The sequence below is a fragment of the Dermochelys coriacea genome, chromosome 6, assembly GCF_009764565.3.
Source record: "Dermochelys coriacea isolate rDerCor1 chromosome 6, rDerCor1.pri.v4, whole genome shotgun sequence".
NCBI classification, from domain to species: Eukaryota; Metazoa; Chordata; order Testudines; family Dermochelyidae; genus Dermochelys; species Dermochelys coriacea.
This window is the reverse complement of record NC_050073.1, coordinates 6129412-6144750: the sequence shown is the minus strand read 5'-3', so window position 1 is coordinate 6144750 and position 15339 is coordinate 6129412. Positions and strand designations below refer to the sequence as shown.

The window sequence follows — 15339 nt, the reverse complement described above, 5'->3', positions numbered from 1 at the left end:
TGAGCTGGGATGGGAAAGATTGGGATACTCTATTGCCTTACCTCATGTTCGCCATCCGCAAGCCTCCATGGGTTTCTCTCCATTCGAACTACTATATGAGCACCACCCTCGGGGCATATTGGATATAGCCAGAGAAGCCTGGGAAGAGGAGCCAAATCCCGGAAGGAACATAGTTGAACATGTACTGCAGATGAGAGATCAGATAGCCCGAGTTACGCCCATTGTACGGAGAGAGCACAGGAGACCCAATGAACCCATTATAACCACCAAGCGAAGCTTCGACGGTTCCAACCAGGGGATCGGGTGATGGTACTGGTGCCCACAGCAGAAAGTAAACTGTTGGCCCAGTGGCAGGGACCCTATGAAGTAATCGAAGCCATGGGAGAGGTGAACTATAAAGTGCGGCAGCCAGGCTGCCGGAAATGGGAGAAAATTTACCACATCAATCTTCCAAAATCTTGGCACGCTTGAGAGGCATGCTTAGTCATGCAGGAGACCCTTCCCCAGGATAACTTACACAAGCAAGTGAGGATATCATCCGACTTGACGTTGATCCAAAAGATCAAGGCAGCTGACATAATTAATCGCAACCGAGATGTGTCCTCTACAAAACCAGGGTGGAGGACTGAAACCTATCACCATAATCGCACGATCCCTGGGGCCAAGGTAACATTGAGATCCTACCGAATCCCAGCAGCCAAAAAAGAAGAAATCAAGGCCGAAGTAAAGAAAATGTTAGAATTAGGGGTTATTGAAGAATCTTACAGTCAGTGGTCCAGTCCAATTGTTCTAGTGCTTAAACCTGATGGTACCATGAGATTCTGTAATGACTTTCGCCGACTGAATGAAATATCCCTGTTTGATGCATACCCCATACCATGCATCGACGAACTGGTTGACCGACTGGGTAGTGCCCGATTCTCGACTACGCTGGATCTGACAAAAGGGTACTGGCAGATTCCTCTGACCAAAGAAGCTAAAGAAAAGACAGCATTCTCCACTCCGGATGGGCTATTCCAGTACACCATCCTCCCTTTTGGGCTACATGGGACCCCAGCCACATTCCAGCGCCTCATGGATAAGCTGCTGCGCCCCCATACTAGTTATGCAGCTGCATACCTAGATGATGTCATCATCCATACGCCAGACTGGGGAACCCACTTGGAGAAAGTTGAGGCAGTACTGCGCACCTTAAAGCGGGCTGGCCTCACTGCTAATCCCACTAAATGTGCCATAGGGCTAGCAGATGTTAGGTACTTGGAATATATTGTGGGAAGGGGCATAGTGAAGCCTCAAACGAATAAGCTAGAGGCAATTCAAAACTGGCCCCGTCCGACCCGAAAGAAGCAGGTCCGTGCGTTCCTAGGCGTGGTAGGCTACTACCGACGGTTTATTCCCCCCTTTGCCACCAGGGCAAGTCCCCTAATGGACCTGGTGAAGGCCCGAGGTCCAGACATGGTAAAGTGGACTGACACAGCAGAGGGGGCATTCACAGACCTTCGGACGGCCCTCTGTAATGACCCTGTACTCATATCCCCGGACTTTATCAGGGAATTTATTTTACAAACAGACGCTTCCGAAGTGGGGTTGGGGGCAGTTGGGTCACAAATGGTGGGAGAAGAGGAACAACCAATCCTCTACCTAAGCAGAAAGCTTCTCCCAAGAGAACAGAAATACACAGTAGTCGAGAGAGAATGCCTTGCTGTCAAATGGGCTATGGAGACACTGCGTTATTACCTCTTAGGCCGGCGATTTACTCTTGTAACGGACCATGCACCCCTCCAGTGGATGCAGCGGAATAAGGAAAAGAATGCAAGGGTCACCGGGTGGTTTCTATACTGTTCCAGTTCTGCATACGGCACAGGGCTGGATGCCACCATGGCAACGCTGATGATCTGTCATGAGCATACTGCCTGGCGTCCCAAGTTGCCCAACTCTATAGTGTTGAGCAGAGCGAGGGAGATATGTGACGGGGCAAGGCCAGATGGCTATAGAAAACTACTGGGAGATAGATATATTAGCTCCAGGCTAAACAAATCCCTGGTACCAGGATAAGTGAAATGGCAGCTGCTCAAGGTCAATTAAGACACCTGGGGCCAATTAAGAACTTTCCAGATGGCAGGGAGAAGGCTAGGTTGATTGGGACACCTGAAGCCAATCAGGGGCTGGCTGAAACTAGTTAAAAGCCTCCCAGTTAGTCAGGTGGGTGGGCATGTCAGGAGCTGTGGGAGGAAGTTGTGCTGTTGGAGAGGCTGAGTAGTACACACCGTATCAGGCACAAGGAAGGAGGCCCTGAGGTAAGGGTGAAGTGGAGCTTGAGGAAGTGAGGGCTGCTGTGGGGGAAGTAGCCCAGGGAATTGTACGTCATGTTTCTAAAAGGTCAGCTACCATAGCTGATACTAATAGGGTCCCTGGGCAGGAGCCTGGAGTAGAGGGTGGGCTTGGGCTCCCCCCCCCGTGCCCCACCTTTGCCCCCTGATTAATCACTGAGACTAGGAGACAACAGAGACTGTCCAAGGAAGAATAACTTCTCCTCACCTCCCTCGCTGGCTTATGATGAAAATGGCTCAGTAGACTGTGACCTTTGTCTCTAGAGAGAGAAGGGTTACGTGAAGGGTCACAGTGAGCCTCTGAGGCTAGCGAAATCCGCCAGGAAACGTGGGACCCACGGAGGCAAGGACAGAGCTTTGTCACAACATTCATAAGCATATTCCCATAAAGCATTATGGGATGCAACATCACACACAATAGGTGATTATCCCGTGGAACTAACCGCCACATGATGTCATAGAGTGCAAGAACTTAGAAATATCCAGTCTCTCTTTGAATCTTACTATGGACCATCAGAATTTCCAGAGCTGGAATAGTTAATGCATACAACTTCTGGCAGGGATATTAAACTTCCTACTCCAAGATTTTGAGCTGACTGTAACTATTACAGACCAAGATGAGACGTAACACAGGATGATTATCCCCAAATCTGTTACTGCAGGTGTCTTGCACCTCCTCTGCAGTCTCTGATGCTGAAAATAGGACACTGGAGTGGACAGGCCTCTGGTCTGTTCCAGTCTGGCTATTCCCTATGACTATGTCAGTGGCTCTCAACCTTTCCAGACTACTGTACCCCTTTCAGCACGCTGATTTCTCTTGCATACACCCAAGTTTCACCTCAGTTAAAAACTATTTGCTTACAAAATCAGACATAAAAATACAAAAGTGTCCCAGCACACTAGTACTGACAAAATGCTTACTTCCTCATTTTTACCATATAATTATAAAATAAATCAATTGCAATATAAATATTGTACTTATATTCCAGTGTATAGTATATAGCAGTATAAACAAGTCATTGTCAGTATGAAAGTTTAGTCTGTACCGACTTCGCAAGTGCTTTTTATGTAGCCTGTAAACTAGGCCACTCTCTAGATGAGATGGCGTACCCCCTGGAAGACCTCTGCATACCCGAGGGATACATGTATCCCTGGTTGAGAACCACTTACCTAAGTGATTTGCCCAAGGTCAGAGAGGGACCAAGTGGCAGAACTAGGAATAGAAACCTCTAGTCCTGTAGTCCAGCCCACCACCATAATTACAAGCACAGCCTCGCTCCCTCATTCAAGCCTCCAAATGCACATCTGCATTGTCTGGCCTGGCCCAGAGAATGCAGCAAGGCTTTAGCCCATGAGCTGCTCTGCCCCATGAGTTGGGCTGGCAGGACCTGGCTACCCCTCCCATGATGGCCACCTCAGTTGATTATTTGGGCATGCTCTTGCTCCAGCACTGTTCAGTGATGCTGGCCTGGTTGGTGTTCAGATAAGGGTTGGGTCCCTCCTTTGAAATAGGACAGAGAGGGGGAGACAGCTGGTATCCCATTCCAGGGCAGTCCTTGCTCCCAGCCCCCATTACTATAACCCACCAGCCTCCCCTGCCCTCCCAGATTCAGGGATAGAACCCTAAGGCCCCTGGTGATCCTCCCTATTGCAAACCACCAGTCCCAAGGCCCTTCCCCTCTTCAGCCACTGTTAGCTGTTACCTCCGACTGCCTGAACCACAGGGACTGGGCTGCCCCTCTCTTATGGGAAGCAGAAACCCGGGCACTTTAGGGGAGGTGCTGTGAAACAGAAGAAAGGTCCAGTGGACAAAGGATGAGAAGGGGAAACACTACCCCACAGACCAGCATCCTCTGCTCCAGCCGCCAGGGAGGATGCTGGCCTTGGGCTAACAGAGGTTAGGGGGTGCTGGGGTTAGGGGCAGCAGAGTCAGTGCTAGTGGTCAAGGCTGGGCTGGCAGGGCTCTATAGCACCCCTTCTGGCTGGTTCTGGGTCCATGGGGCGCTGGGGGCCCCAGCAGTCTCTGCATCAGCCCCTGTAGCTGGAGCAGGGCCGGTGGGGGCTGGCAGGGCTCAGTAATATCCCCTCTGGCTGGGGCTGTGTCACACACAGAATCCATCCCTTCTTTCCCCACTGTAGCTTTCACAAATGAAGCACAGCAAGGCAAACTTTTGGAAGAACCAGCTGCGCTGGGCATCCGGAACGCTCTTGATGTATTTGATCTTGGACCATTTGTTGTGGCCGGCCTAGGTAGCATCCATGGTGTGCAGGGTCTGGCCCGATGGGCGGAGACCAGAAGTAGCCAGCCGGGGTGTGAGCACTGAGGCCAGAATGCAACATCTGTATGGGGCAGATGCCCTCCCAAGGGTGCTGGGCAGGGACATGGGTGTGAGCTCCTGAAACACACACACACACATTACACAGCTGAGTGAGAGCTCCTGTAACACACACACACACAGAGCACAGCACAACTCTCCTGAAACACACACACTACAGCCATGTGAGAGCTCCTGGAACCACAGGGGCTAGAATTAGGGGTGCTGTGGGTCATAGCACCCCTAATTGAAGTGGTTTCCAATACATACAGGGGTTACGGTTTGGTTCACTGGCTCTCGGCACCCCCCAATACCAACTGCTCCAGTCCCGCCCCTTGCCTGTATCGCGCATAGACAGAGCGAGCGCGGCTCAGACACACCCACCACACACAGCCCGGAGTGTGATCTCCTGTGACACACGCACCAACACCACACAGCCGAGCAACACACACACACCACACAGCCCGACCCGGGTGTTACTGCGACACTCCCACGCTGCGCAGCCTGGCCGGGGCCCGCTCGTGCCCACTAGTCCCCGCTCCCCTCCCAGAGCCGGGGGAGGACCCAGGCGTCCGGGCTCCCCGCTCCCCACGGCACAGCGGGGCCCCACGCCCAGCCCGGGGGAACAGGTGCCGCGAGCGCCCCCTCGGCCGGACTCAGGACCCAGGAGTCCGGGGGGCGGGGCCGGAAGGTCCCTGCGCTGGGCACCCCCCCGGCTGCTGGAGCTGGCGGCGCAGGCGCGGGGCCGGGCGGGAGGCGGCAGCCGCGGGGCGGGAGGTCGCTGCCCGGGCGGAGGAAGCGGCCGGGGCCGAGCCCGGCGATGGCGGCAGCGGGGCCGGCGCGGGTAGGACGCGGGGCGGGGACTCCCCGGCCGGGCACGGGCTGGTCCCGGCGGGGGGCCGAGGGGGGCCGGGGCCCGGGTCCCTCCCGCGCTAGTGACCCCGGGGCTGGGGGCTGCAGCAGCCGGAGCGCGGGGGCCGGGGAGCGGCTCTGGGGGCCCCTGGCCGGGCGGACACGCGGAGCCGGGCGCGGCCCCTTCCCCCCAGCGAGGCCCCGGCCGGGCCGAGGAGCCCCGAGGCGCCCGGGGCGGGGGCGGGGCTGAGCAGCAGGCGGGGGCGGGGCCTCCGGCGGGGGGCGGGGCCTGTTCCCTGCCCCGGGACTCGGGCCCTTCCCAGCGCCCCGCCCCAGAGCCCCGTGGGGAGCCGAGGGCGACTCCTGTCCCCGGCCAGCAGGGCCCGAGTCCCGGGGGGGCTGTGCGGGGGGGTCTCCCTGGCTCACAGCTGCTGGGCTGGGGCTTCCTGGGAGTCGCTCCCCTAGAAACCGCGTCCCCTGCTGAGCCCCCGGGCTGGGGCTGGGGCTGGGGCGGAAGGGGCTGAGTGTGTAACGCTTGTGCCAGCAGCTCCGGGTGGCGTTTGAGGACGTGGCTCTGTATTTCACCCGGGAGGAGTGGGAGCTCTTATCCCGGCCAGAGAAGCAGCTGTACCGGGACCAGATGCTGAGGAATTACCGGGCCCTTGTTTCCCTGGGTAAGGACCAATTTCCCTTCTTTTACTCGCAGCTATGAGTTCTGGCGGGTTCCCTTGATGCCTCACCTGCTATGTGGTGGCAAATGTCAGCCCCTTTCAGGCTGGCTTCCTGTTAAAGGAGAAATCAGGGCTACAGAGCCTGGATCTAATCTTAGTCTAACACTATGTACCCCAGTTCTGCAACAGAGGTGGTTGCAAACAGCACACGAGCAACAACCTCTTCCAGGAATCCCAGCCCAGACATAGAGGACAACAACTCTGCCTCAAGGAGTGCTTCTAGTTAGACAAATAAGGCAGGAAGAAAACTCTCCTGCTGCTTGTAACAGCTCCCTATCTTCTCCAAAAAGAATGAACATCATAAATTTAACAACCGTACAGTTGAAGAATGCTGCATCCTAAGCAAAAGAACTGATAGGTCTGTGTAATGGAGCCACCTTGTGCCACATGACTCAGCCCCCAAAGCAAATTGAGAAGGTTCCATAGCTTCAGAGTACGAACCAAACTTGCCTTGTGGGAGATGGGAAGAAATCTCCTCTAAGGAAGGTTTATTTCATTATTCTTCTGCTTGGGATCACTTGGGCTGTCCTCTTAAGCAGCGACTGAGAGCAGTGCCCCGCCGTAGCAGGTACTGTGCGAACAAACCCTGACCGAGATCGGGGTCTCGTCGTGCCCAGTGCTGCGTAGACGCACCCTGACTGAGATTGGGGCTCTGTTGTGCTGGGCTGCACAAACATATAAATGAGTCCCTGCCCCCAAAACTTTAGTGAAAAACTGATTCTTTCCCCCAAAATAGGCTATTCAGATTCCACACCAGACTTAATCCACCAGATCGAGCTAGGGGAGGCAGAGCTCTGGATCTGGGATGCCGAGGACTCCAGGGAAAGCTCCAGGCGTGAGAGCCCCTCCTCAGGTGAGTCATAATAATCCAGTCTCTTCTGATTTATACAGCTGCTAGCAAAGGGCTCCTTAATGTAGAAGTGTAACAAGGGGTGCTCTTGGGTGATACAACTGAGAGTATCAATTCAGGATGAACTGCTTAGAGCAGGGCAGTCACAGCCCAAGACTGGGGGTCCTTCACTACTAAGGCACATCAAACCAGCCAAACAGAGAAGATTTCGGTTTCACCCCACTGGCTAACCACAAGTCATACAAGCAATTCCCTCAGATAACCCAGTTCCCTTGTATCACCACCTGCAGCACTCCTTATAGGAACAAATGGTTATGAAAACCAGTGTCCCCAGTTAAAGAAAAAGGTTCTCCCGATCCCAAAGGACCAAGCCCCATGCCCAGGTCAATATACAATTCAGATTTCACCCACAAATCATGTTGTTACCAATCCTTTACAATCTAAAATCTAAAGGTTTTTTCATAAAAAGAAAGAAACATAAATGAGAGTTAAAACTGGTTAAATGGAATCAAATACATACAACAGTTGCAAAGTTCTTGGTTCAGGCTTGATGGAATTACATCCAATGCATGGATGGGCCATTCAGTCCTTTGTTCAAAACTTCAATTGTAGAGAGATTATTCTGGAGATAAGGATTGGAAGCAGGAATGAAGACAAAATGGAAGGGTTTCCAGGGCCTTTTATACCCTCTGCCATGTAGAAAAAAACCTCTTTGTTCTTACTGTGGAAAATCACAGCAGCAAGATGGAGTGTGGAGTCACAGTGAGCTTGTCTGGCCTTGATATCTATGAATCATAAAATTGTAGGCCTAGAAGGGACCTTGGTAAATCATCTAGTCCAGTCCCCTGAAGTGAGGCAGGGCTAAGTTTTATCTTTCTAGATCATCCTTAACAGGCGTCCATCTAACCCGGGGTGGGCAAGCTTTTTGGCCTGAGGGCCATATCTGGGTAGGGAAATTGCATGCAGGGCCATGAATATAGGGCTGGGGCAGGGCATGGGGTGCAGGAGGGAGTGCAGGGTTTGGGAAGGGGTGCAGGAAGGGGCTCAGGGCAAGGGGTTGGGGCAGAGGAGGGGTGCGGGGTGTATGAGGGAGCTCAGGGAAGGGGGGTGCACAGTGCAGGAGGGGGCTCGGCAAGGGGTTGGGGTGTAGGAGGGGTGTGGGATGCGGCAGGTGGCTCAGGCCAGGGGGTTGGGGTGCAGGAGGGGTGTGGCAGGGGGGCTCAGGGCAGGGGATTGTGGTGCAGGAGGGGTGCGGGGTGCGGCATGGGGCTCAGGGCAGGGGGTTGGGGTATAGGAGGGGTGCAGGGTGCGGTGGGGGTTGGGATGCAGGCAGGGGGCTCAGGGCAGGGAGATGGGGTGTGGCGTGCAGGAGGGGTTCAGGAACTGCAGCCAGTTGGAGCTTCCGGGGAGGAACCCACAGGCAAGAGCAGTGCTCGGAGCCCTCTGCCCCCAACCCCTCAGGGGCCGCAGGGACGTGGTGCCAGCCGCTTCCTGGAGCGGCATGGAGCCAGCGATCCAAAGCCCTGAGGGGCCGGATCTGGCCTGTGGGCTGTAGTTTGCCTACCACTGGTCTAACCTGTTAGTAACCTTCAATGATGGAGATTCCACATCTTCCCTTACATTAGGAAGTTATTCTTAATCTCTAAATGTAAATCTCCCTTGCTGCAATTTAAGACCATTGCTTCTTGTCCTGACTTCAGTGGATAAAGAACAATTTATCACCCTCCTCTTTGTAACAAGCTTTTACATACTCGAAGACTGTTATCAGCAACCTCTCCCCCCCCCCCCCCCAAAAGTCTTCTCTTCTTCAGACTAAACAAACCCAGTTTTTTTCAACCTTTCCTCATAGGTCATGTTTTCTAGACATGTAATAATTCTTGTTGCTCTCCTGTGAACATTGCCAATTTATTTACATCCTTCCCAAAGTGTGATGCCCTGACTGGACACAGTAGTCCAGTTGAGGCCTTACCAGTGCTGAGTAGAGTGGAAGAATTACTTCTCGCATACTGCTTGCAACACTCCTGCTAATACATCCAACAACGATATTTGCTTTTTTTCCCTTATAGGTATTCCATTGTTGACTCATATTTAGTTTGTGATCCACTATAACCCCAGATGGTTTTCTGCAGTACTCCTTGCTAGGCAGTTACTTCCCATTCTGTACTTGTGGCACCTTAGAGACTAACAAATTTATTTGAGCGTAAGCTTTCGTGAGCTACAGCTCACTTCATCGGATGCATTTTGTAGCTCATGAAACCTTATGCTCAAATAAATTTGTTAGTCTCTAAGGTGCCACAAGTACTCCTTTTCTTTTTGCGAATACAGACTAACACGGCTGCTACTCTGAAAACTTCCCATTATGTATTTGTGTAATTTTCTATTCCTACTTAAGCGTAGTACTTTGCGTATGATCTTATTGAATTTCATCCTATTTAATTCTGACCATTTTTCCAGTTTGTCAGGATCATTTTGAATTCTAATCCTGTGCTCCAAAGGGCTTGCAACCCCTCCCAGTTTGGTATCCTCCGTAACTTTGAGTGTATTCTTTGTGTCGTTGTCCAGATAATTTCTGAAGATATGGAACAGAAACAGACCCAGGACAGATCCCTGCAGGATCCCACTCGATATGCCCTTTAGCTCATTTGTGAACCATAACAATTACTCTCTGAGTGCAGTTTTCCAATCAGTTGTGCATCCACCTGGTAGTAGGTTTCCCTATAGTAGGTATGAGAGGGTGATGTATTGTAGGTTTTTCCGTATAGTAGGTATGAGCATTTCACTGTAATGTTCTAAAACTGTCCCACGTTCCAGACAGCTGCTGCTGGGGCAGTGAACGTATTTGGGGGCCAGACAAAATCATTCTACGGGCCACCACTTGGAGTACCGTAGTGTATGGGCTGGGTATGAGGGAGAGGGTGGTGGAATGGCCTTTGTCACATCCCCTCTCCTCCTGCTCTCTCAGTAGCATGAAATCTTTGTCATTTACATTGCTTCTGTGTCAATGTTTAGACACCCCTCAGCCGTAACACAGTCTGTGACTGTCTGTAGATCAAAGGCCTGCTATGTGGCAGCCATTCACTCTTTCCAGCTCAGCAGTGTCACTGATCGGGTTGTGAAACAATACAGACATGTTTTGCAGGTTACATCACACAAATTCTGAGTGACTTGTCATGCCCTTAACCCCTTTCTCACCACTTCAAAACCCCCACCTTCTTGAGGATTTTAGTTTAGTTTTAGTTTTGCACAAAGAATGAAACATCAGACCCAAGGTGAATGACTTTAGAAGGAATTCTTAGAAAAGGACTCACTCCCCACGGAGGAATAAACTACGTTGTTCTAAGCAGCTTTAAACCGGTCTTGCTGCATTTAGTTTAATAGCCCCTCACTAAGTAGTTTCAAAGCAGTATAGTTAAAGCAGCACAAAAACTGGTGAACAGGCCTCATATTATAAAAGAGGAGAAAGTGAAGAACGAGCAACATGTAAAATTTAGTTGGGGTTGGCCCTGCTTTGAATAGGGGGTTGGACTAGATCAGAGGTTCTCAACTGTGGTCCATAGATCACCAGTGGTCTGCGAGCTCCATTCAGGTGGTCCGTGGATAGTTCCTTTTAAGCCTAACAGTACTCCCATTGACTCTTAAGTAGCAAGCAGCACTAGGTTTGGTGGGGTTACTGCTTGGTGTTTTGTATGATAAAGACCTTATTTGCAAGCTCTTTGAGGCAGGGATCTGTGTGCAAACTCCAAGCCATGTGTTAATGTGCCCCAGAGCCTATAAAAACTCAACAAGTGCGCTGTGAGTTTTTGAGCTGGTGACACACACAATACGATGTGAAACCAGGAGAACTTTGCCTGTTTCTACAAGGCTCTGTTGCATTTGCACAGTGAGGGTCCTAAACACTCATTTAAAATACCCGTAACCAACCACTTGATATTTTACTGCCCTTTGTATTTTCAGTGTGTGATGTATTAATCAAATTTACAGTTGACATCTCGGAGAAATTGCATAAGCATGAGTGAATGGCTTTTACTCTCCTTTTCAGTATCAGAAAATATTGTATTAATATTTGCAATGAGAGGATGAATATTTCTAGTTGACACGAGATTTGTTTAGCATCTTAAAGCTGAGCTATGTGTGCAGATAATATGCATGCAAGCGAGATACTTAATTATTATTAAGTTGGTATTTTTTAATACAGCGCTTTTATCCAAAGTGCTTTACAATAGTTAACTAATGGAACAAACAGCATTTGGAAAGATCATTAAGTGGTCCGCCGAGACCCTCAGGAATTTTCAAGAGGTCCACGAAAAAATAAGTTTAAGACCCATTGGACTAGATGACCTCCTGAGGTCTCTTCCAACCCTAATCTTCTATGATTCTATGAAAATAAAAACCTCTGATAGAAATAAAACCAAAATCAGATTGAAAAGAAACCGTGGACCCATTTTCAACTACGTTAGCACTTAGGGGCCCAAGTCCTGGATCAGGGCCCCTTTGTCCCAGGTGCTGCCTGTTGCCTGGGCAGGCTACAGTTCAAGCACAAAACAAGACTCACAAGGTGCATGATGCACGTAAGAACAGACACCAGGCGCTGCACAAACAACATAGGGTAGAACCACCCTGAGTCAGGCTGCAGATTTGTATGGCATTTCGTATCAGAAATTACAGAGCAGTTACAGTAAATGTAGTAAAAGTCACAGGTCACTAAATTTACTGTGACAGCTCCATGATTTTTAATAAAACATGTTCTCCTCCTCACCCTGCCCAGGGGTCACCAACCGCCCAGCAGGTCCCCGCAGCGCTGCAACCCTGACCCCAGCCTCGTACAGAGGGGTTGGGGTGGGTTAGAGTGGATCTGAGTGGCAAGGCCATTCACTGAAGTTTGGGCTCCTCCCCCCACCATAATGACAGGAAGGAGGGCATATCTGAGTCTCACTGTAACCCTGCATGCCAGGTGTCAATTCCCAGAGTGAGGCGTTTGGTCCCGACATGAGCTGCCATTGCAGAGTGAGGCATCCATCCAAAAACCAGTCATGGACAAATGGAGAAATCGCTCCATTCGTGACATTTTTCCTTCCTTGAAAAACCTGTAGCCTTAACTGTGAGCTAACTCCAGGATTGCCTCTGCTCTCTCCAGCAGGGCTCGGGATCCTGGGGGGAACGAGGACACCACCTGAATGTGGGGAGAGCGCAGCAGGAACGCAGGATCCCATGGCCCACAGGGGGATCCATGCACAGGACGCAGTCCATCCCCAGGGTGGACTCAGCCAGAGACCCGATGTGGCTGCACACCAGAGACTCCCCATTGGCTGGCGCCCCCACCGCTGCATCAACTGTGGGAAAAGGTTCAGCAACCCACTCGCACTGAATCAGCATCGGTGCATGCACCCCAGAGAGCAACGGTATCACTGTGCTGACTGTGGCAAGAGTTTTGCAGAGAACTCAAAGCTGAGAATCCATAAGCGCACACACACCGGGGAGCGTCCGTATCACTGTGTTGAGTGCGGCAAGGGCTTTGCACAAATTTCACACCTGAGAACACACCAACGCACACACACTAGGGAGCGGCCACACTGCTGTGCTGACTGTGGCAAAAGCTTTGCGCACAGCTCAAGTCTCAGAGTACATCAACGCACGCACACCGGGGAGCGACCACACCGCTGCACTGACTGTGGCAAGAGCTTTGTACAGTTTGCACACCTGAGAATACACCAGCGCACACACACTGGGGAGCGGCCGTATTGCTGTGATGATTGTGGCAAGAGTTTCATCAGTGCCAGTGCGCTCACCATACACCAGCGCACGCACACTGGGGAGCGTCCACACCGCTGTGCTGACTGTGGCAAGAGCTTTGCACAAATCTCAGTGCTGAGAATGCACCAGCGCACTCACACCGGGGAGCGTCCACACCACTGTGCTGACTGCGGCAATGGCTTTGCACAGATCTCACAGCTGAGAATGCACCAGCGCACTCACACCGGGGAGCGGCCGTACCACTGCACCAACTGTGGCAAGAGCTTTGCACACAACTCAAGCCTGAGAATACATCAGCGCACACACACCGGGGAGCGGCCACACCACTGCATGGACTGCGGCAAGGACTTTGCACAGATCGGACACCTGAGAATACACCAGCGCACACACACTGGGGAGCGGCCATACTGCTGTGATGAGTGTGGCAAGAGTTTCATCAGTGCCAGTGCACTGAACATACACCAGCGTACGCACACAGGGGAGCGGCCGCACCGCTGTGCTGACTGTGGCAAGGGCTTCGCACAGATCTCCGTGCTGAGAAAACACCAGCGCACGCACACCGTGGAGCGGCCACACCGCTGTGGCAACTGTGGTAAGAAGTTCAGCAATACCAACAAGCTGACCCAGCATCAGCGCACCCACACCGGGGAGCAGCCGCACCGCTGTGCTGACTGCGGTAAGGGATTTTCACAGATCTCATACCTGAAAAGACATCAGCACATGCACACCGGGGAACGGCCACACCGATGTGCTGACTGCGGCAAGGGCTTTGAATATAGCTCAAACCTGAGAGCGCACCAGCGCACACACACCAGGGAGCGGCCATACAGCTGTCACAATTGCGGCAAGAGCTTCAGCAGCACCAGTGCAGTGACTAAACATCAGACCATGCACACCGGGGAGCGGCCATTCCAATGCACTGTCTGCGGCAAAAGCTTTGCACACAGCTCGCACCTAAAAATACACCAGCGCGTTCATACCGGGGAGCAGCCGTACAGCTGTGCTGATTGCAGCAAACGCTTTTCTCAGTTGGGCAACCTCACCCGCCACCAGGTCACTCACACCAACAGCCTTGTGTCACTGGCAGGGCCAAAGTGGCTTCTGGCAGCTGATAGGCCTGACCCAGCGCCAGCAGGTGGAGGCCAGGGAGTGGTCCTGTCCCCATGATGCCCAGCAGAGAGACTGTGTGGGGCAGGAAAGAGGACTTTGCTGAGCAGTGTGGGGAAGAGCAGACAGGTGGGGGGATTTTAGAGTAGATGGTCACAGCCTACTCCATTAGGGACCCCTTGCATCTAGCTGGGATCCAGCCAGGATATCCCCTCCCCTCGTCTAGCTGGGATCCAGCCAAATCTCTCTCTTTGTCTCTCTCTCACACGCACACACCCCCACCCACCCACCCACCTAGGTAGGATGCAGCCAAGACACATACCCCATCTAGATGGGACCCAGCCAGGAACTTTCCACCACACCTACCCTGATTCCAACTGGGGGTGACTCTTGGGCGACATCTAGAGGTGGGATTTGCAGTCCTGTCTCAGCATGGATTGGGCTGAGGGGCGGGGCAGGACAGCCCAATACGTATGATTGAAAGAAGACTCAGGAACTGCTCATGCCGTCTACTTTAAATAGAAATGTGATGAACTACGTCCCTAACGTGTAACACAGGTCTGTCTAACCCAGTGTATCTTTGCTGTTAAACAAGCTGATGCGTTCAGATGTCATGGGGGAAAGCCTGTGTGAAGTGTAAATCTTTAAGACAAACCATCCAAAATGTTCTAAGGCCGCACTGAGCATGAGGCCCTCATGAACCATGTGACTGGCAGGTGCACACAGAGAGCTTCCCATTCTATGTCAAAAAACCTAAAAATTCTGCACACCATATTTTAATATTCTGCATATTTTATTTGTCAAAATAATACAATATAATTATGCTAATTTCAATTATTTTGGTAATTTATTTCAAAATAGCTGCCAGCAACTGTGTCTATAACAGTACAAAGAACTAAAACAGATTCAGGAAGTGATTTTTCACAAATAGATTCCTTACTAGACCTATTAACACAGAACTTAGAGTAATAATTCATTTAAACTACAACACAGAAATGTATTTCCCGCACCCCTCAGAAGCAGTGCAAAAGCTTGGGGGAACCAGGAGTAATGGAGAACCTGAGGGAGAGGGAAGTAATTGCTGGGAAGGAGCCTGGAGTGAACTTTGAGAGTTGGTGGGTGTGGGTGGGAAAAGTATAGAACAGGGTTTTGTTTTGTTTTGTTTTTGGGCCGGGGAGGTAATTGTTGGAGAACATCCCTTATGGAGACCTTCTCACCCCTGACCTCACCCATTCAATCAGATACCTGTGATCTATAGTTTAACTATAAAAGGCAGGCTTTAAGTGATTATAAGGGATAGCAAATGGAACAAAGCAGACTACCAAGCAAATCAAACAAAACACTAAAACGTCTAAGACAGTGGTTCTTAACCTGGGGAGCATGCACCCCCGGGAGTGCGAGAT

General features: G+C 51.5%; 1 pseudogene; it reads left to right on the top strand.

The window, feature by feature from the left end:
- The window catches only part of LOC119856889, a 48781-nt pseudogene extending 34011 nt beyond the window's left edge, over positions 1–14770 (top strand).
- Positions 14771–15339: the final 569 nt, after the last annotated feature.